At 43.6% G+C, this 22,536-nt stretch overlaps 1 protein-coding gene across 1 annotated transcript in view; it reads right to left on the bottom strand.

Annotated features, from left to right (window-relative positions):
* LOC310707342 (carboxypeptidase B-like) overlaps positions 1-22,536 on the bottom strand; it is a 60,063-nt gene that overhangs the window by 30,418 nt on the left and 7,109 nt on the right. The gene's annotated exons all lie outside the window — the stretch shown is intronic.

Below are 22,536 nucleotides of genomic sequence, written 5' to 3'. Positions count from 1 at the left end.
AGGTAACAGGGCTTACTGAGCTGGGAGAGTCTGTGGCAGAGAGAAGTCCAGAATCAGAGGAAGAAGCTGAAGCTGGAGAGAAGGAGAGAGGCTAAGAGGCAGAGATGAGTTGGTTGTGGGCGACCTCCCCTCATGCTGCAATAAGCTCCCCTCCCCCTTTGTCTCCTAGAACTAGAAGAAAGCATAAAAAAGGTGGAGGAGAGATTGGTGATGTGCAGAAGCAGTCTCTGATTGCTTGGGGGGGGCACCTGGAAAGGTGGGGGCCTGCAGTCTCAGCAACTGCTTCATAGAAGCAAGACCTACCGGAGATGAGTTGCTGTGTTCCATTAGGCCTGAAATTCATGAGCAAAACGTATCTTTGCTAATAAAGAGTTAACTTCAACTTGCATGGTGTGGTTTACCTCTGGCATGCTTCTGACAGTAGTACCCCTGCAAACTTACAGGCTTCTTACCATTTCTCTCACATGTGCATTCTGTTCTCCTTCCCAGCTTATGCTAACCATCGTTTACTGTGTCATACGGATTGGCAAACTATGATTTGTGCTTTTAGAAAACAGGATTTGATGTGTGCTTGCAAACTATGGTTTGAAATTTAAAGTTGGTCACAGCTTGCCAATTCAGACAGCATTGTTTGACATTGTGTCTTAAGCCATTGTGGCTGCTAGGTGGGACATTTTTATGAATCAAAAAGTTATAAAAGACAGTTTCAGTGAGTCATATGCAAAAACATGCAACCTGGCCTTTGTCATCTTTATGGATAGAGTATCAAAGAGATGTGGAACATGATTCTTCTTCCTGGTTGGCTTGGACCTTGAGTAGGAGTTTAAAACAGAAATAAATAAAAAGAATGGTTGATACAAATTAAACAACTTCAAGGACTGCATCCTACAGCGTGTGAGTGGCATTCCACATGCACAATAGGACTTCCATGTTGCCTCCTTTCTCCATGCCCCTAAAATATGCTCCATGGGGTGCCCAGCCCTCCAGAGCTGATTTTGAGGGTACATGGGGGCTTATGAGATCTGTTCAACAAACTCACTTCTGCAGCCATGAAGAAATATGATTGGCCAGTAGTGTCCAGCCACCTGAAGCTCTGATTAAAAAATGCAGCCAGTAGCTTCTTAAATGGTAACATTAAACACAAAATCCTTATCATTTGATAGTCATCTTGCCCAAATACACCTGTACTCAGTTTACAATTAATTTGACCTAATTCTGTAGCACAGCAGACATTTTCCCGGATGTCTCTTGCTTGGAGTCAGGTCTGCTATGTCTGGTGCCTGCAGGAGCTATCACAAGCTGCCAAAATAGCAGCCTTAAGCCTTAAGAACTTTCAAACTGAAGATGGTGAAATCCACAAAATTTCAGTACAGTTGTAGCAGCCTCACAAACATGGCAAAGACAATAATGCAGAGTGATCAAGCTCAGGACTTGCCATAAATAAATGATCAAAGGGACTAATCAAACAAATTGTAGATGCCATCATTTCCCGTTGAGCGGCAGGAAGATATTCAGATATAGAAGTCGGACAGATTTCCCTTCAGCGTGGGGTTCTTGGTGTTTTTTTCAAGCAGTTGGAGACCATTTCTGAAACGCAGCCTATAATGCATTATCAGCCAAGGTACTTCCGAGCTGCCAAGGTACATAGAATATTGACATTTTTTTATGAAAGCCACCTTTCCATCAAATATTAGGAGGGAAACGCGTGGTGACATAGAATTCCATTGAAGTGGCTCATTCTGTATCCAAGGAATGGTGGAGATTTGTCTCATTATCTCACAAAGTAGCTCTAAACTGGGGGTGAGCAGACTTCAAGTTTGTGGGATCTCCTTTTTTAGATAGAACTCCAAGGCCTGCTAACTCGGGGAGGCAGTGACCTTGTGCTGAGATATCGATGCTATCAAACAAACAAACAAACAAACAAACAAATTGCACACTGTATCCTTTGAGCTATACACTGGGATGTAGGTTTGTACATACAAATTTATAGACTGGGGAGTTTAAGAGTGGCAGTCTTGCTTTGTCTACAGTGGTACCTCAGGTTAAGAACTTAATTTGTTCTGGAGGTCCATTCTTAACCTGAAATTGATCTTAACCTGAGGTACCACTTTAGCTAATGGGGCCTCCCACTGCCACTGCCGCCCTGCTGTCGCACGATTTCTGTTCTCATCCTGAAGCAAAGTTCTTAACCCAAGATACTATTTCTGGGTTAGTGGAGTCTGTAACCAGAAGCGTTTGTAACCCGAGGTACCACTGTATTGTGTTTTCTTTAATTTATCAAGGCTGCTCAAGGCCAGCCATGTCGTCAGACAGAGTGAGGCAACCACCTCAGGTGGCAGATACTGGGGGGCAGTCAGTAGCTCCCCAATAGCTCCTCCTGGGCCCCTTGGCTATTCCCCTTTGCAGAAGAACAGAGGTGCTGTCCCATGTGGCCAGTTGCCTCAGGAGTAGTGGAGGACATTAACCTGTTACCAGTGTTGAAGAAAGAGTTGAAGTAACTACCAGTCCTGTCAGCTTCTTTATGGGCCTGTGTATTTGCCATGTTCCTCAAGTTGATGAGGCTCATTTGACATCAACATGAAACTGAGCCTTCAGTATCATTGGCCCACTGCTCATCCAATAGAGATTCAGCAGGAACCTTCTGTACTAAATTTTGAGCATTTGCTGGAAACCTTCCTTTGATGCCAGGCTTATTCAGACCATTAAGAAAAGCATTTTCATTATTTATTTTGTGTGTGCTTCCTATTGCATTATAATTGTTGTCAATGGCTCTGATGTCTTTTAAAAATGAATTTGCAGCAAACATTTTTTAAATAAGTAAGTAAGTAAGTAAGTAAGTAAGTAAGTAAGTAAGTAAGTAAATAAATAAATGTAAAGCTTGCCCTTTCAACTCAGGCAGCAAAATATATTGGGTCAGCCTTGTGCCTGCTCATCACTCAGGCAACAGATAATTGGGGTGTTTGTGTCGGGAAACAGCCTGGCTGGTGTTTCCTCATTCCCTGAGTCAGCTGCACGGTGGCTCTTGCCTCTACTCCCCTGCACAGCTGCAGATTTGGATGGGAGAGAGGCAGGCATGAGGTAAGGCACACAGCAGGGGCTGTTTGCAGTGGAGGACAAGGGAGCAACAAATAATTGCATGTGCTGCACCTTTGTCTTTGTGCCCAGTGCCTTTGCTAATGGCTTAAACACGCTAAGCTCCGCTGAAGTTTGCAGAAGCAGAGAGACGCCTGCAGGGCATGGGATGGGACTTCCTGAGAGGTGCCGTAACACAAACTAGATTATGCCTTTGCCCTCCAGTTCTTTGATCTTCATTCTTTTGATGCAAATCAGTACTAACTGTGGTTTTATCACATCAGAATTGCAAGTCGTGAAAGGCAGTTGTCTTACTTTAACTGAAAAGCTGAACCTTGTGTAAATTGTCTCAATACCAGCTATTAGGTCTCTTGGTTGACCAGCCAGCAGCAAGTCTATCTCTACAGTGGTACCACGGGTTACAGACGCTTCAGGTTACAGACTCCGCTAACCCAGAAATAGTACCTCGGGTTAAGAACTGTGCTTCAGGATGACAACAGAAATTGCACAGTGGCAGTGGGAGGCTCCATTAACTAAAGTGGTAGCTCAGTTAAGAACAGTTTCAGGTTAAGAATGGACCTCCAGAATGAATTAAGTTCTTAACCCGAGGTACCACTGTATATCCATAATCTTGGCTTCCCTTCCAATGGATTCTTGTTAAAGGAGAATGACGATGATTGCCCAGTTTTTCCCTGACAGGCTCAAGGTGGCTTATAGATAAATTTAAAGTGTACTTATTCCAGCTGCAGGCCATGAAAGAGCCCTGTTTTGTTAATTTATATCATTACCTACCCAGGTTTAAGTAGGTGATTTGAGTCCCTGCTGTTGGTCTTGTATGTGGCAGCTATTTCTCAGGCTTATTCTCTGGAATCCAACTCTGATTCCTCCTTGTTGTTGTTTAGTTATTTAGTCATGTCCGACTCTTTGTGACGCCAGGCATTCCTGTCTTCCACTGCTTCCTGCAGTTTGGTCAAACTCATGCTGGTAGCTTCGACAACACTGTCCAACCATCTTGTCCTCTGTTGTTCCCTTCTCCTTGTGCCCTCCATCTTTCCCAACATCAGGGTCTTTTCCAGGGAGTCTTCTCTTCTCATGAGGTGGCCAAAGTACTGGAGCCTCAGCTTCATGATCAGTCCTTCCAGTGAGCACTCAGGGCTGATTTCCTGAATAATGGATACGTTTGATCTTCTTGCAGTCCATGGGACTCTCAAGAGTCTCCTCCAGCACCATAATTCAAAAGCATCAATTCTTCGACAATCAGCCTTCTTTATGTTCCAGCTCTCACTTCTTACTTATTCCTCCTTACCCATAGCTATCATGGCAGGCCCAGAAAATACCACTGAACATTGATGGGGCAGACATTGAAATGCTTTCAGTGGGGGCTAGTGCTCATTGGCATTAGTGGGCCAGCAGTAGGGGGAGGCAGAGCAGGTGGAGGGGAGAAGGATTTTGTGTTGGCCGCCAGGCTTTTTCTACTTGCCTTGCCTCACCCTCCAGCCCTACCTAGGAGCCTTTCCCCAGACCATGACTTTAGGAACAACACACGCAGCTGGGAAGAAAGAGTTCACAGATATATATTTTAAATAATTTTATAACTTGTGTGTCTTTGTTTCTCTCTTTGATCCTTTTACATGACTTTGTGTGTATTGTGAAATTTTATGCAATATGACTTCCCTTTATTTTTATTGATTTCTTTGCTGGTAATTAATAAGAGTGAATGTCTGTTTAATGATTATTTGCTGATATTTATTTATTTTTATTGTGTACTATTATATTCTGATGGATTATTGGATATTGCTTTATTTGATATAAGTTGTTTATTTTTTTAAAAAAAATTGTGACCTTTTTTTTGCCACTCCATTTTCTGAAAGTGACTGCTTAATTGCTTGGTTGTATGCTTTCTTAGATGAGAACTTTACATGCCCAACTTAGCAAGCAGATCACATAACTGTGAATGGTGAGAAGCCAGTCCAGGAAACCTGTTCAAATATTGGAGTACCATCCCCATGCTAATTTAGATTAATACAGTGGTGCCTCGCAAGACGAAATTAATTCATTCCGCAAGTCTCTTCGTCTTGCGAGTTTTTCGTCTTGCGATGCACGGTTTCCCATAGGAATGCATTGAAAATCAATTAATGCATTCCTAGGGAAACCGCCTTCAGACCAGGTCCGGGGACAGTCTGTCCCCGGACCTCTTCTGAAGGCTGGGGGGGGGGGGACAAGGGCTTTTCTTCCCACCCCCAGCATTTTAAAAAACCCCGGGACAGCGGAGGACTTCTCCGCTGTCCGGGCGATCTTAAAATGCTGGCGGGCGGCATTTTAAAATCGCCCCGGGACAGCGGAGGACTTCTCCGCTGTCCGGGGCGATTTAAAAGCCCATGGGAAGGCAGGCAGGGGGGACAAAGACTTTCGCCCCCCGCCCGCCTTCAGAAGGTGTTCCCGCCCCCCCGCCCCACTTCGGAGCAGCGTTCGGAAGCGGGGCGGCTGGGGCAGGTGTTCCCGCCCCCCGCCCCGCTTCGGAGCAGCGTTCCGAAGCGGGGCGGCTGGGGCAGGTGTTCCCGCCCCCCCGCCCCGCTTCGGAGCAGTGTTCCGAAGCGGGGCGGCTGGGGCAGGTGTTCCCGCCCCCCCGCCCCGCTTCGGAGCAGCGTTCCGAAGCGGGGCGGCTGGGGCAGGTGTTCCCTCCCCCCCGCCCGGCTTCGGAGCACCGGGAGAAGCGATCTCCCCGCCGCCCCTTGCTTCAAAAGAGGTCCGGGGACAGCGGGAAGCGCTTCCCGCTGTCCCCGGACCTCTTTTGAAGCAAGGGGCGGTGGGGAGAAGCGATCTCCCCGCAGCCCCTTGCTTCAAAAGAGGTCCGGGGGCAGCGGGAAGCGCTTCCCGCTGTCCCCGGACCTGGGGCTGCGGGGAGAAGATCGCTTCTCCCCGCCGCCCCTTGCTTCAAAAGAGAAGACCCGCTGTCCCCGGGGCAAGCTTCGTTTTGCGAAGCAAGCCCATAGGGAAATTCGTCTTGCGAGGCAACTCGAAAACGAAAAAACCTATCGTTTTGCAAGTTTTTTGTCTCGCGAGGCGTTCGTCTTGCGCGGTACCACTGTAATTGCAGGGAGAACATTTAATTTTCACCTCTCCAAGGTCAGCCTGCTGAGGAATTGCAAAATTCCCTAAGTGCATTCAGGATACTTAAGGATGTGTAAAGGTGAATAGGCAGCCATTAATAGCATAAACAAAAATGGGAATTAGGGGAGAACTCTGTGATGCTTTCGAGGCAGCCAACAGACAATATGCATAACCGTTAGGAGTGACTAAGCTTTGCTTGTTGTCAGGATCTCTCAGAAAGAAGTCTGGGCATAGTCAAATAGGAATGTCTTTGTCAAGGAAACTCGGGATCATCATAGATGGCCACTCAGGAAATGTTTTAACTTTAGAACAGCCAACATCCATCATCCCAGGATAGATACAGAATGTGAAGCAGACAGATGGAGGCAGCTGTTCTGGAGGAGAGGTTTGTTGTTACTTTTCGCCATCTGGAATTTGTCAGGCAGTGTTATTGGTTGGTTCAAGCATTATCTGTCTCCATTAAAACTTTCTCCACTTTTCATGCAATGCTGATATACATGTCAAATGGCCCTTGTTCCGCTATTTGAAAATTATACCTGGTCGGCAACCAATTTTTAGCAGGGAGGGGTTTGTGGGAGGGGGAATTCAGATCAGACTCATTTGCTTCTAGTTGCTTATCTCTAATATAGATATTAAGGATTACTAGAATACTTAGGTTCTCCTTCACGGGGCCTATAACTTAGGGGTGTGACACCACTTAATGGTTGCATGGTTCAATCCTCAGCATTTCTAGGTAGAGTTGGGGAAGACCTTGGACAGCTTCTGCCAGTCTGTGTAGATAATACTGAGCTTGATGGACCGATGACTCTGTGTGTGGTAGCTTCTGACGCCCTACGTAACTGTCAGTGAAGTGAGGCTGGAATAGATTGATTTCCATTCCACCAAAGCATGCAACTGAATTATGGTATCCAGAATGAACATAACAAAAGAAACACAAGAAGAACTCTGCTGAATCAGATGAAAGGCCCATCCAGTCTTAGCATTCTGTTTTCACAATGGGAAGCCCACAGTGCAATAGCACTCTGGACTTGTGCTCCCTATTATGTGAGGAGATTTCACCCCTCCCATACCCAAGAATCTCCTGATCATCTCCTGATTGTCTCTGCTGACTCTCCAGAGAGAAGGAGGCGTGTCCTGCCTATCTACTTATTCTGCCCAGCAACATATCTGTGTGTGTGAGAGAGAGTCAGTCAGTCAGTGTATCGGAGAGAGTGAGAGTGTTGGAGATCCTAGAGATAAGATTGCTGCTAAGAGCAGCTGCAGACTCTCAGTGTAGCATTGATTTATGCTTAGAATATTCAGCTCTGTATATAGTTTTGTATCATAGTTGTAGTTACAGAATAAAAGGAAGATATTCTACAGAGCTGCTCTCCGAGTGGTTTATACTCTGCAAGACTCTGCAAAACTCTGCTGCGCAACGACTGTAGTATTGAGACAGTGAATCCGGTGCTCTCAGCTCTAAGCTGTGAGTCCACAGCACTGTGACCTGTTCCTGTGAGAAAGGAGGTCTCTGGCGGTGCTACCCAGCTCGCCTAGCCCAGTCGGGGTTGAGGTGCAAGAGTCCAGTTGGTGCACTGGCTCTAGGGCGATGCTGACATTATGATCTGCTAATCTTTATTTTGTGTTTAGGAATGAACCAGGGATGGGTTTGGCTAAGGCGAAGGGTGCTGAGAAATGGCCCTCCTGCCTTGACTTTATGCATAATTTTGCCACTGATTTCTCTATGGTTGACCCTCTTACCAGTAAGGCTGTAAGGATCCAGGACATTAATTTGACTCACCTAAAAGCTCAGTTGTGATAATGGTACTAAGGTAAAATGACTGGCAAACGAAAGGTCACCAGGTGCACTTTTCTGCATCTAAAAGCCCCTGCATCAAGCCCTGGAGACTAGCTCAGAGCTTCCTTGTCACTGTCTGGCCCAGTGCATCCCAATAAGCACAGTGCCACCACTACTGGGAGGATGCCACTGCCCCCCACTCCTCTCACAAGCCACCACTCAGTGACAGCTTTGTGATGATATAGTGCTGTGTTGTTCCTCTTTAATACTATCATTTACTACTTCCGTGGATGGATATAGCATTGAGAGGTTGCCCATTATGTTGGCATCAAGCCTACTATTGAAATGGAAGGGTTAACAAATTAAGAGCTGAGTTGTGTGGGGCTTGATTAGAGACAGTATTTTCTGCTGGTTTTGTTTTTTGTTTTTTGCATTGGGGAGCCTGGGAATAGTCAAAGGTGGACATGTAATATTCTGTACTTGCAAAATTTAATTAATGTTGGCTGTGACTGCAGAGCAGTTCAACAGCTTCTGGGAAAGAAACTAGATAAATAGTGTGTAACAATAAGAGAACAGATTCTAAGAAACCACAAGGACAGAGGTGGGGTGGGCATATTAGGCATTTCTTCTTTCTCTCTTTTCCTGGATATACAATAAGTCTGAAATTACCTCTGAATAAAAACAAGAAGACTTTTCATGACTGAGAAATACTGTGCAAAATGCTGTTAAAACATTTGGTCAATGGATTTCCATGTTGCTACTCACTACCTCTAGTCTGTCCACGAGAAATAAATTACATATATGCATTATATATTTACAACCCTGCTAATCCTACCCAAATCCCAACTGTTGCCTTTGCACGTCTGTTTAATTTAAAGCCATCTAGAGGTCTGTTTATCTTTAGAATAACTCTTCTCCAACGGTGCAAGACTGATATTTGGGGTGCTTCCAGAGTGCTGTTGTTTTTGGGTGCAATTCAAACTCATACTGGCAAATCCAGGTTTTTTGCGATAGGAAAAGTGATGGGGAGTGTGGCCTGACATTTGCTAGATGCGATGTCATCTAACATCTTGCACACAATTAAAAATGGATGCTCAATAAATAGCCAATGCCGTCTCACCTCTCCACAAACTTTGTCCAAACAAATCAGAATGGGAGCTCAATAAAAAGGTCATCTGGAAACCTAGACTCTTGGTGAGGAGACTAAATCAGGAGAGCCAGTGAAGTGGGAGTAGCAGAGGTTGGCACAAATCCAGCCTCCTGAATGTACCACGATCTGGCCCACTGATTCTCTACCCACACTTCAAATATTACTAGAGGTGGGTGGATGACCAGTATCCATAGCAATGGGAATTGGCAGTAGGTCATTTTGGGGTGGTGATGCACGAGAATTTGGTCAGCCATTTCCTCTTATCATAGAAAAGTGGTCTTTGAATTAACCCAGTTGATGACGAGGCAGCTAGTAGTCTTAGTAGGTGTGGGAAACCTGTCCTGCATACCGTTGGGCTTTGGGAAATCACTCTCCATTGGGTTGTTGAGAAGCTAAAACAATATTCAGAACTCCTTGGAGGAAGAGCAAGTTACTAATTAATCAATGCACAGACATCGGGTGTTCAGGTTGCTACGTTCTTCATGCTCTGCTCCTGCGCCTTCACCGGTAGCCTGACACACAGACAGGGAGCAAGTGAAGTTTTCCATGTCTGGAAAAATGTTACCTGCTCACATTTCCTTCTGTCTGGCTCCTATTAAAGGTGCAGAAGCAGGACCGGGGTGGGGGGTGGGGAGGAAGCTAGGAACTGTCTGAGTACAAAAATTCAATGATTACTGGGCAGCTGAAGACTATGCTATGGTATCCTGCTTCTTCTGCAAGACCAAATCTTCCTACCAACTGAATGTAAGGCATATTAGTTAGAAGCAAGCTGGAATTATTATTATTATTAATTATTATTATTTATACTTCCCTTCATCTGAAGATCACAGGGCAGTTTACAGTATAAAAACACAAAAATACATACAAAAATAACAAACAAAACCAATAACTGCTCCACGGTTTGAAAGGCCATTTAATTAGCCAAAGGCTTGGGAGAATGCCCCAGGCACTGTTAGAGCACGCTCTGTTGCTGCTTTCATGTGACAGCCCTTTAGATACATATCTACTCTCAGTTTCCTCTTATCTAGGCTAAACCACAAACATGTATTTGTGCAGCTGATTATCCCTGCCTAAGTGCGGAACCTTACATTTGCCTCTATTGAAATTCATTTTGTTTGTTGGGGCCCAGTTCTCCAATCTGATAAGGTCATCTTGAATCCCAATTCTACCTAGATACCCCTCCCAGTTTGGTGTCATCTTTCATGACTGCAAATTTCATCTTTCATGACCACAAATTCCATGACCGTCCCCTAAATTCCTTTATCCAAGGTGTTTATAAAGATGTTGAACAACAAAGGCAGAACCTTGCGACACCCCACTTGTCACGTTTTCCCAGCATGATGAGGAACCATATTGAGCACTCATTGGGTTCAGTCAGTCAAGCAGCCACAAATCCACCTAACAGTTTTAGTTTGGCAAAGTTTGGGAGTTTGTCTCATCTTCCCAACATGCTCCTGCCAACAAAATTCTCCTAATTGTAGGAGATCTACCCACTTTGGAAGAATGGCAGATGAAGGTGATATATGGAATTGGCAGAAATGACTGGCAGAATCTGGGACCAGGAAGAAGAGTCGGTGGAAGAAGATTGGAAGAAATTTAAAGATTATTTACAGAAATATTGTAAAATGAATGAATGTTAGAATGATGCTGGATAGAAATTAAGTGGTTTCTAGCTGTAATGCTTTAAGAGAATTTGAAAAAAGGTTTATAAATGGGTAAAAGCTTAATGGCAAGGATTTGCTGAACTAATAAATCTAAGTGGAATACAAAAAAGGGAGGTATGAGGAGGTCCGGGGAAATAAGCTTAAGGAAAATAAGAAACGGAAAATTAATGTGTTTTTAACTGTTTTTATTTTGTATTTTTCTTTTTTCTTTTTCCATTTTTACTGTAATATGTTAAAAAATCTCAATAAATATCTTATAAAAAACAAAAACAAAATTCTGTAGGGATTAGGCTTCTAAAGGTTCCCCACACAGCAATAATGAGAGTTTTGCTCAGAGCAGAGAAATGGAGGATTGCTCTTTCTAAGGATGAAATTTCTTCATCTGGTCCACAGTAAATTACAGTTCTGTTGTTCTTTTCATGCATTGGCCTTCGTGGGTGATGTAAATCATGAAAGTTCCCTTCTTCTCTATCTGTTGTTTGTGATCGGTCGGCATGATAACGTTTAAAGCGAGAGGGATACCTTCAACTCCGGATGCTTTTAACATGTGGTGGATGACCTTTTGTTGGAAGAAATTCTCTAGCTAGATCAAGCATTGAATCAGCCAGTGTCAGGGGCTGCTGGTGAGGGAGTTTTCTACCAGCTTTAAAGTGTTACCTGGTGAACTGAAAGAATGGGCACAATCCACAAGAAAGTTTTCTTGTCCAAGGCTTGAAATTCCATTGAAAAGGATGGGAGCTGATCAAGAAATGATCAAGGCTTGCACAGATGACGTTCTACCAGGAACATTGGGCACAAACAATTCCCCAGGATTTATTCCATAAATAATCAAGTAACTGCACTGAACAGAATAGAACTTTGTATTTGATGTGCTATTACATGGTATTTATTTGTACAGTCAAACCTCGGTTCTCAAATGGCTCCATTTTTGAATGTTTCGGCTATTGAATGCCGAAAACCCGGAAGGAAATGCTCCGGTTTTTGAATGTTTTTTGGAAGTCAAACGTCTGATGCGGCTTCCGCTTGAGTGCAAGAAGCAGCCAATCGGAAGCCACACCTTGGTTGCTGAACGTTTCGGAAGTCAAACGGTCTTCTGGAACGGATTACATTTGACAGCGAAGGTTTGACTGTATAGCCATTGGATGGAACAGAAATAAATACGAAAAGGAGTTAATGCTCCATCATTTCTGAAGAATAGCTATATCAAGAATAAAAATGGTCAGGGGACCCTTTACCTTTACCTATTGTATTCTAACTTGGGGAAACAGTTGCAATCTTAAGAGAATGCTTATCTCAGTAACTTCATCTTGAAGCAGAATATTTTCTTAAGTCATATTTCTCAAGCTCTCAGTATTTTCTACTGTTTAGTTGGTAAGTAATTGCACTACATAGCTGTGACTTTTCCTTTTCCCCTGCAGAACTGAGAGCTGCTTCTTAAGTGCTTTTCTATCCTGTGAGAACAACAGTAGCAAATACAGATGCATGTTGGATAATGGCTCCATAATATTTTCTTAACTTTTACCAAAGTCCAAGCTTCTGGAAGTTGTATAGGATTTTCATGTTTGCTTTGGGCTACTTTCCAATACTCTGTTGGGAAATCCTGTCCTAAAGAATTAAAACCTATTTGCTCCACTTTACTAGACTAACATCAAAGAATCTTGCTGATTCTCCTGAATGATTAATATCAGTTCTTTACTATGTGCTTTACTATGTACTAGTACTTTACTATGGCCCAGGACTTAACATTTTCCTGCCTCACCTCCTTACTGTAGATGCACACATTTTTCATTTGCTTGTTCTCCAAGACAACTGAACTACATGTCTGTTTCGTCCATCATGGCTTGCGACAGAAAAAGGTTTTGGTTATAGCTAATGGATTGAATTAAAAATAACAAACATTTTATTATGTTGAGGCTTTGAACAAAAGGGGTGCACAGTGTTTAGAACAGGAGTGGGGAATTAGATCTGGTTGGCAGGACAGATCCTTATCTCCCCTACTTCCTGATGGCCAACTTTGACATGTGGACTGGGATGCTCACCTGTCAATCCTCTCATGGCACAATGATATCAGGTGATTCATTTTCCTTTGCTTGTACAGTCTGAAATCAAACATTAGTGGGGAAAGGCAGTGTGCTTTGAAAGTGCCAATAATAAGCTGATCTTCCTTGGCCACACTAGGGAGTACCCAATGGGCCACAGGTTCCCCACAGCTGGTTTGGAAAGTTAAGAGGAAGCCTGATCAGTCTCAAACAAACAAGAACAACAAATTCACTGTATGATAATGAACAGGACTCAAACTTATTAAAAAACACACATTAAAAACGGACTTGTGGGAAATCATCAAATAAAATGTATTACGGCGAAAATGTCATAGGTCATTTCCTTTTTCTCCAAACATGCTTCTTTCTTCTAAATTGGTCCCAGTTGGTTCAGCTGCTTCAAGCATACTGTATCAGAACCATATTGGTGTGATAAATGACTAGCAGCTGTTACAGAAGAGTGGACATTGACCACTGCAATTGGCAAGGGACATCTTCTAAGGGCATTTCCTGGTTACTGGTTGCATTCAGTTGTGTCTCACCGCTCACAGAAGGCTCTTCAACATAGTGGAGGCTCCCATGAAGAAAAGGAGAGATTCCTATCCCCCCCCTCGATTCTCTGTGCACATCCCTGAACCCCCTTTGGGAATAGCATGTATTATTGTCATACACATTCCTGAGTGGTGAGTTAGCACTGCTGGGTGTCTGGGACTGGGTAGATGAGGAAGAATGGTGGAGACCACCACCTCAGGCGTCGCCTAGAGAGGAGAAAGCATAGACCTCCAGGAGTGGTTTGGCACAGGGCATACTTCAGAGGGAGATTAGGGCAAAAGTTATAATAATGGGAGAGGAGTAGAAGGAAGTAGATAGCGTTCAGCAGGCAGAGCCTGAGAAGTAGTTGAATGAGATGCTGTCACTGGAGAGTATCCCAGAACCCGTACCCTCCCTCCAAACCAGACGTTTGCTGAGAATAGCAGAACAGAGAGCTCAGAGGCAACTGTCACGTACCAGCCACCAGTGGAGGCAGAAAGAGGAGTCAGATGAATAGGGAAGTAATTGAGAAGGGGGGTGGAGCTTCACTCAGGGCAACGTTAGGCATTACGGTGCATCTTGAATTTGCCTCTGTAGATTGTATTAATAAACAGAACTGGAAAAGCTTGTTGTTCCCCTATCTTACTGCCTTCCTGAGAATCGGCCACAGCTGTCAACAGCACCCTGGCACTGGGCTTAATTCGGTGGGAGAAGCATGTGACATATTTGTAATATTTGCTCCATTTGTAAATATACAAGCAGAGCCTTTTGGAAGCAGGTAGGCACCCAACAATGACATCATAGACAGCCAGTGTGGTGTAGTGGTTAAGAGCGGTAGACTCGTAATTTGGTGAACGGGGTTCATGTCTCCGCTCCTCCACATGCAGCTGCTGGGTGACCTTGGGCTAGTCACTCTTCTTTGAAGTCTCTCAGCCCCACTCACCTCACAGAGTGTTTGTTGTGGGGGAGGAAGGGAGAGGAGAATGTTAGCCGCTTTGAGCCCTTTGTGTAGTGATAAAGCGGGATATCAAATCCAAACTCTTCTTCTTCATCATGCCAGAGGGAGCAGTGGAACAGTAAAAAAAGGGACACTTAATTTTAGAAGAAGCTTGGAACCAGCCCACTACCCTAATTATTTTTAAATTATAAAGTGGTCTCAATTTCTTTCTCTCTCTCCCCACCCCCAAAAGTATACAGCATTTATTGTCTCGTGGTGCAAAAGAAGCACTAGCTACAGTAAGAGATTGCTGGTACATCATGAACCAATCTACTATAATACCGTTCTTCTGGTCATAGAAATAAGCCTTGTAAGGATACAAGTATACAGAGACATGCACTAGCACTTTGCCATGTTTGCTAGCTGTACAATACTTAACCATATAGCATGTAACCTTCAGCTTCTCTGCTGATACCTTGCACTGAGCAAGGTCCTGCCAACTGCTACTGAATCCAGCCTTGGCTTTATACCCACCATGGGACATACACACATTCCTTAGTCCTCAGACCCTGGCAGGTAGATGGCCCTTTCAGAAAAACAAAACAAAACACAGCAAAACAACTATTAGTCATTAGCTCCCATGGATGAAACTTCAGCTGATCTAACTAGCTAACATGTTTTGGGACTCCAGCTCCCATCAGCCCCAGCCAGCTTTGCTAATGGTCATGGATAATGGGAGTCATAGTCCAGCAACATCTGCAGAGCCTAGTTTTTCCAACCCCTGATGGAAAGAACGTGGACAAACATGAATCTTGCAAAATAAACTGTTTCACTTGCTTCTGTGATCCACAAAGAGAGACACAGATTTGTTTGTTTACTGGCTCACCCTGATAGTTTTTTTTTTAAAAAAAAAATCCATCCCATTTCTTCAACTTTGCCTTTGTAATTAAATACTTCCTCCTACTGCCACGAGCTCAAAGTAACATTTGGTTGGCAAACTGAAGCTACATCCTTTACTATTTCTCAAGGGAATAATGACTTCCTCTCTTCTCTCTAATCACATTTTGAATAGCTTGTTTTTCAAATGCCACATTCTTGACCTTAAAAGGGGGGGGGGAAGCAAAGCACAGGTCATTTAACTGGTAGTTAAAATGTTCTGATTTTATATTTAAAACTATAGGGATTAATTTTGCTAAATATGTATTCCCCTTATGCCTCTTTAGGCTGACTTTTGGTAAGAAGAGTTCAGCTTTTCTCTGTAATTTGAAATAAGCTGAAGTGGTATCTGGCCTACTTCTTCTTTTCCTGGGACTTCAGCTAAAGAGCTAACACTGCAGGAGAAATATCTCTTCCCACAACCGTGTTTCAGATAAAGTTACACTGAGACATCCTAGTCCAATAATTGGGAAGTCCCCAGCTGACAAGGACTTCTCCATTTCAAAGGTTCGTGAAGTCAAAAGGATGCACAGGAAGTGCCTCTCCATTTGTGGCAAATGGGGAAGCCATTTTGTGTAGGGAGCTCTGAAAATGCATACACATTGGAGAGCATACATAGGGCTCTGTGTTGAAATATGAGGCCATGGTCCTGCAACATGGTCCTCGCACTAACAAGTGGGTTTCTCTCACTGTTGGCGATGGTAGGGGTGTGAATATAGGGTTTCAACTGCATTTGTGGGACTCTAGCTATCAACAACACTGTTCATGTGACCCAGAAATAAGTAAATCCCTGTTGTGTTGTAGGGACTGTACCAGACTTGAATATATTTACCTTAACAACAGCTCATCCCAACATACTGTTGATTGAATTGTAAGGTAGTTCTCAGGTTTATTCACAGCATTGGGCTGTAAATCTGAATGAAGCCTTGTGTTTAGGAGATGAGATAGTGCACACATTCTGACTGACAAACTATGGAGGGAATACAGCTAGCCAGACTCTGATGTAAGTTGCACATGTTCAAATCCCAGTTTGTTGGGGTTGCTGATGAGAGCAGAGTTGGCTTATCAAATAAAAAAAGAAAAGAACTCTTACATGAATTCAAGTAGAACAGATGTGACTCCAGAGACGGGCGGACGTGCAACTGTTTGAATTCTGTGTTCTCGTACCAGAGCATCTGGTTTTGCTTTATCCACATAAGAAACACTGAGCATTTCTCCCTGACTCACAGTTTCTATCTTGTCTCATAGAGGAGAGTTTCAGCTCTACGTGAAGAGCTTTGAAAGGAAGTCCACTTGAACTCAATGGGACTTCCTTTCAAATACACTTGTTTGGGCCAGGACTGTAAATAAGAAAAGAGTGCAACCGTACTTTAAGGACTGAATAAAACAATATTTAAAATGTAACATTCACCTTCTTCTTTGGTGATCACTTGTAGGTGAGTAAGATAGTCTTCCATGAACCCAGTTTTAACACTGAGTCTGTAAGTGACTGTAGAGACCAGCTCTGGATCCACACTTCCTTCCACAGTGGGGACATAGGTTTCCGGGCGGGAGTTGATCACGGTGAGGGTTTGCCAAGAGTGCCTTCCTCTTAGCACATTTCTCCCTTTTGTCCTGAGTTTGAGCGTCTTCAAAGCCCATGACACCTTTGGTAAAGGCTGTTCTCCAATTGCAGCACTCACAGGCCAGTGTTTCCCAGTTGTCGGTGTTTACACTGGCAGAAGAAGAGGAGTGCGGGGGGAGCGCACCGCCCCCAGCAGCATGATCCCAGTGGGGCACCATCACAGCTGCCCCTCCACTCGCGCTGGGCGCCAAGCCCCTGCAGGGAGCATGCCACGCCCACAGGACGTGCGCCACACCCCTGCGGGTGGCGCACCACGCCCCTGCCTGCTCTTCGTCCCCCAGTGCTGGAGCATGAAGCTCTGGAACTGGGTGTTTATACTACATTTTTAAAGATTTGCCTTGAGAGAGTCTTTAAATCTCTTTTGTTGACCACCAGCTTTACGCTTTCCATTTTACCTAGCAGCAAGTTTGCTGCTAATTGTTTACCTCAACACAAAACTCCAGATAAAAGAAAAATATTCTGTAATACGTTTGGGGTTGGACTAAATGGCTTTGGGGCAGGGGCAATAAGAAAGAAGCAATTTCTACAGAAGAGTAAATGGTTAAGCCAGTTTTTTCCTTCTTCTAACTAGACAGGTCTGCTAAGTATCTCCTTTGTCATGTAAGGAAGTGGTTCTATGTCAGAGGACAAATGGGTGGGCGTCCCCTCCTTCAACTGGCTGGTAGTTAGAAGAACAAATGCCTGAGTTGAGGTGTGTGTGAGCTCGAAGCTAGAAGCAGGTGGAAACCAGAGAGAGAGACCCATTCTTGAATGAAGCGATGGGAGAAGCAATACATTCTTCGGGTATGCTGTGAGCCCCTCCATCATAGGCTCAGGTTGTACAGTATATATGTGTAAATAAACCATATATCCTAAAGACACCACAGTCTGCGCTGTCCTTCATTCTGAGGAAACTGAACCATGGCTTGCACCGCTCAGAGATTGGGTTGGCATACAACAGTAGCTTCCTATTCTATCCCAGGCTGGAGTTGATGACACCAAGTTTTGTGTGTGAGAGGGAGAACAATAGCTAGGCAGTATTGGGAAAGAAACTGAAGAGATAGGCTTGATGTGTTTTCTGTGAGAATTAGTGGGCCCCTGCCTCTTCAAAAAATGGCTCAGGAGGGAGGGGGATCATTCCACTTGGCAAGCTGAAAAGCTTGTGATGATGGAAGGATTGCCATAGTGCTATGCTGAATTTCTGCCAACGGTTTCTGATCCAGGGATCCATGTATGATTCTATTGCTACTTAACTCACTGCTAACTGAGATGATGGTGGTGCCTGTTCATTTCTTATAATTGGACCAGGACTGCGGTTTCCAGTCCAACAATGTCCTGAAAGTTGGATAAGCATAGGAACACCAATTTACCTGCCAGTTTTCTAATTTGGTATGGGGCGTTCCTTGATCAACTGGGTGGCACACAAACTTATTAAGATGGTGCAGAATGCGAGAAATTTCCCATTCCTGCTGTGGGAGCTAGATTCCGAGCACAATTCAAAGTGTTGGTGCTGACCTTTAAAGCCCTAAACGGCCTTGGTCCAATATATCTGAAGGAGCGTCTCCACCCCCATAGTTCTACCCGGACACTGAGGTTCAGCACCAAGGGCCTTCTGGCAGTTCCCTCACTGTGAGAAGCCAAGTTACAGGGAACCAGGCAGAGGGCCTTCTCGGTAGTGGCGCCTTCCCTGTGGAACACCCTCCCACCAGATGTCAACAAGAACAACAACTACCAGGCTTTTAGAAGACATCTTAAGGCAGCCCTGTTTCAGGAAGCTTTTAATGTTTGATGTATTATAGTATTTTAATATTCTTTTGGAAGCCGCCCAGAGTGGCTGGGGAAGTCCAGCCAGATGGGCGGGGTATAAATAATAAATTATTATTATTATTATTATTATTATTATTATTAGCCCAAGGTGTACAGAATGCAAATGATACCAACAATGCATCAGTTGTTTCAATTCCCGCTGTTTCACTATCAAAGTTGAATATGAAAAACAATTATATAATTGCAGTACAGAATACAACTACAGCATCCCTGACTGATGACTGACAAATCTCTGCTTAAATGTCTCCAGTAGGATCTTTCCAGTGACATCAGCACATGGCGAGTAGCTACTGCTTTTTATCTTAGTTCTGTGCCCCTGTTGCTACTGGTTGGCTTTTGCTAATTTTCTTTTAGGGGGTTAGTTTATTGCTGCTGTTTGTTATTTTTGCTCTTTATTCCCCCCCCCCAAATGTTTTGGTATCATTTTAAATAATTTACCTCTTTGCCTCTTTGAATTCTGGTCAAAAGAAAAGTGAGATTTTTTAAATTTAAAAAAGGGGAGAAATAAAAATGCACAGGGAGAAGGACGCCTTATACGCTGAACTTCATATATTGCATATGCAATCTTTGTTCTCACATCATAATGCATCTTGGAGCAATTTTACATTGACAAATACTTGCTGCACTAATTATCCATATTAGCTTGCATGCCTTCTTCAGTTCAGCATCCAACTCCTGTATCATATAAATTTGTCTCTCAACATAACAGAAAGATAATGAAGTACTCAAAATCCATAATTTTCTCCAGATCAGTTCCGTGGGGCTGCAGGAACTGGCATGTCCATTCTCATTTTGCAGCTGTGCATTCACTGTATGATGGCAACCCCTTATCAAAATCATAGTATTAAAACATAGTATTGCTATGTTTTGTTTTTGTTTTTTCATAGAGTACGATGTTTTTGTATGCAGGACCGAATTCATCAAATTACAGATGCCATCCATGTTCCATTACACCCAGTGACAAATCTCCTATTGGTTTTAATGACCGCCTTCAGGATTGTACCTTAAGGGGACAATCACATGGCACATTTCGGCAACAAGGCAGGTGTTCCTGCAACTCAGCTGGCTTTCTGCCAACAGCACTGAGGCAGCATGGGGAAAATGGGTACCTGACTTCCCCAAAACCATTTAACCTGGTTCTGCACTGCAAAAAAAATTATTACCAAGAATTGCCGTTACCAAGTTGTGGATCATGGAGAACCTGACTGCAGTTGTGTGAGGTCTACAGAATTAAAAAATAAAACTTTTGGTTTGCCCTTATCTATGACCTATGATCAATGGCAAAAATTGCAAGGCATCTCCTATCCAGACTCATAGTAAATGCTTTAATTAGGTTCTTTGCCACCAACCTATCTCAAGGTGGACCTTCACTGCTGTCTTCTATCTTCTCCCAGTTTATTCTCCTAAACCATTTCAATAAAAATGCAGTCAAAATGTTTACTGTGTGTGTACCACGGCCACAGAGATCTTTTTTTTAACCCTTCACTTTTTTCTTTCAATTCAGCGACAGCTCACTCACTGTCTGCTATACAAGCTGGTGTTTGTACCATAGAGTATGCCCAAATTTTCTCAGGGTCCCATTTGTGACTCTTCTTCTGACAGTCTGAGTTTTCCTCTGATTGTGTATTCAGCTCTTCTAAGTATCAAGATTTCTTTGTAGTGCTTCCTTTGTGATCCTAAACCTGCAAAAAGAACTAAACTTTCAGTATAAAAGTATAATATTTCGCTTCAGGTTACAGACTCCGCTAACCCAGAAATAGCACCTCGGGTTAAGAACTTTTCTTCAGGATGAGAACAGAAATTGTGCTCCGGTGGCGCGGCAACAGCAAGAGGCCCCATTAGCTAAAGTGTTGCTTCAGGTTAAGAACAGTTTCAGGTTAAGAACGGACCTCCAGAACGAATTAAGTTCTTAACCTGAGGTACCACTGTATATGGACTCCAGTTATTTGCCTACCCTCACTTGCCGGATCATCACCTTGTCGTGGTGAGTGGGCTTGCATGTTCCTATGACCCTTGTGAGCGAAGCTGTTGGGAGTCTCATACTCCCAGCAGGGTCACGCAAGGCGGTAAGGTCAAAGGGGAGGAGCTGGACAAAGAATGATCCAAGAAGTCCTCAAAGGCAGAACAGGTGGATGATAACAAGTGGTATGTTACAATGGCTGTGAAGGCGGATGAAGGCTGCAGCATGTAAGAATCTGTCAGTCGTTGTGATACTCATGCCATCAGAACAGAGCCTTACTGTGAAGACTGTGTGTTGGTCAGCGTGCACTGATTTACACACATAAAACAGATTCACGCACAGGGGTCTTCCAAAAACCCATCCCAAAGAAGGCACCATTGGCAAACTTTCACCATGATCAACTCCCACCTGGAAACCTATGTCCCCACTGTGGAAGGATGTGTAGATCCAGAATTGGCCTCCACACAGTCACTTACAGAACCACTGTTAAAACTGGCTTTATGGAAGACAATCTTACTCGGCTATGAGTGATTGCAAAAGAAGAAGAAGAAGAAGAAGAAGAAGAAGAAGAAGAAGAGAAGGAGGAATTTGCTTACCACAATATAGGATTGACGGGCAGTCATAGACATACACACAGTTCATGCCTGGTTTCAGAGGGCTTAAATGGAGGATATCCATGGGTGTATATTGCTACATACATGGAGCCCCTTCTCAGGCATGATGAACGTATGTTGAATGGGGGCTGGGCTAATCCACATGACCCTGTGATACCCCCATCCCCACCCCACACATGTTCTCTGAAGGTTTTTGGAGTGGTTGTATGGACTCCCTTGCACAAAGCTTGTAATCTCCCAGAGTTCTCTAAAATTTGAATTAATTTCAACCGGGCAAATAATATGGGCTTCAACCTCTATGTGCAATTCATTTCTATAATGAAAAATGATTGTAGATCAGGAGCAATGGAATCTGCAGATAACCACAAAAAAACCAACGTGAAACAGACCCTGTGAGTCTACTGCCCTTTGCCTTCTTCATATTTTTCTCTTTGTCATAATTTCCTTTGGCTTGAGTTAATAAAAATTGTTTCACATCTGCTGCCCCTTATAATCGTTTCCCTATAATTGGGTTATATGTTTGCCACCTTTGTGTGACATAATACCATCACCGAGCAGTAAAGTGCATGTTATTACTTCAAAGAAGCCTTCCTTGCTGACAAGAATTAATTAGAATTCTAAATTGTTACGTAAGTCTTCTGTTCTGCAGTGGGAGCTTTAGTGAAATGATGGCAATGGATAATTAGCAGCCACTATTCTGTCTCTTCATTTTGGATAGTCCATAAAAGATTTGATGTTTCCTTTCCCTGAAATAAACAAAAACAGCTTCTGAACTGTCAGAAAACAACAGCAGCTCTTGAAGGCTAATCATTAGCAGGCTTTGTCATGGACTTGTAATTGTTTCATGAATTCTGCTTCAATCAGGGAAAAATATGCTTAAGTGCCAATAAAAAAAAAGTTTTTAAGCTATTATGATCAACCTCTCTCTTTCTCTACTTTAAAAAAGTTTCCAGGCAGTCTCTATCTGTGCCTGTGACCAGTGGGAGCAACTACGAAAAGTGTGCCTCAGGAAGGAATGTATTCTCAGGCTAGAAAGGCCCTAAGGAGGTCCTTCTGCAAAAAGGGGTTGAGGATTTGTTAGACCCCTGCCTGACATGGGAGGAGCAGGCCCTTGACATGGCATTGCTCCTGATGGATGCTCACTTTCCTGTCCGAAAAACAAAGATTCTCACAGCCCCCAGCACTCCCAACTTCATAACTTTGAGGATGAACTCCTTTGAGGCCTGCAGCAAGGAATTGTGTGGTGCATTCTAAGGCGAACACACAGCAAAAGAAATAATTGATTATTTAAAAAACCCGGCATGAAGAGCTACCA

Source organism: Podarcis liolepis (genome assembly GCF_965112155.1).
Source record: "Podarcis liolepis genome assembly, chromosome: 5".
In the NCBI taxonomy this organism is placed as follows: Eukaryota; Metazoa; Chordata; class Lepidosauria; order Squamata; family Lacertidae; genus Podarcis; species Podarcis liolepis.
This window is presented reverse-complemented; position numbering and strand designations above follow the sequence as displayed.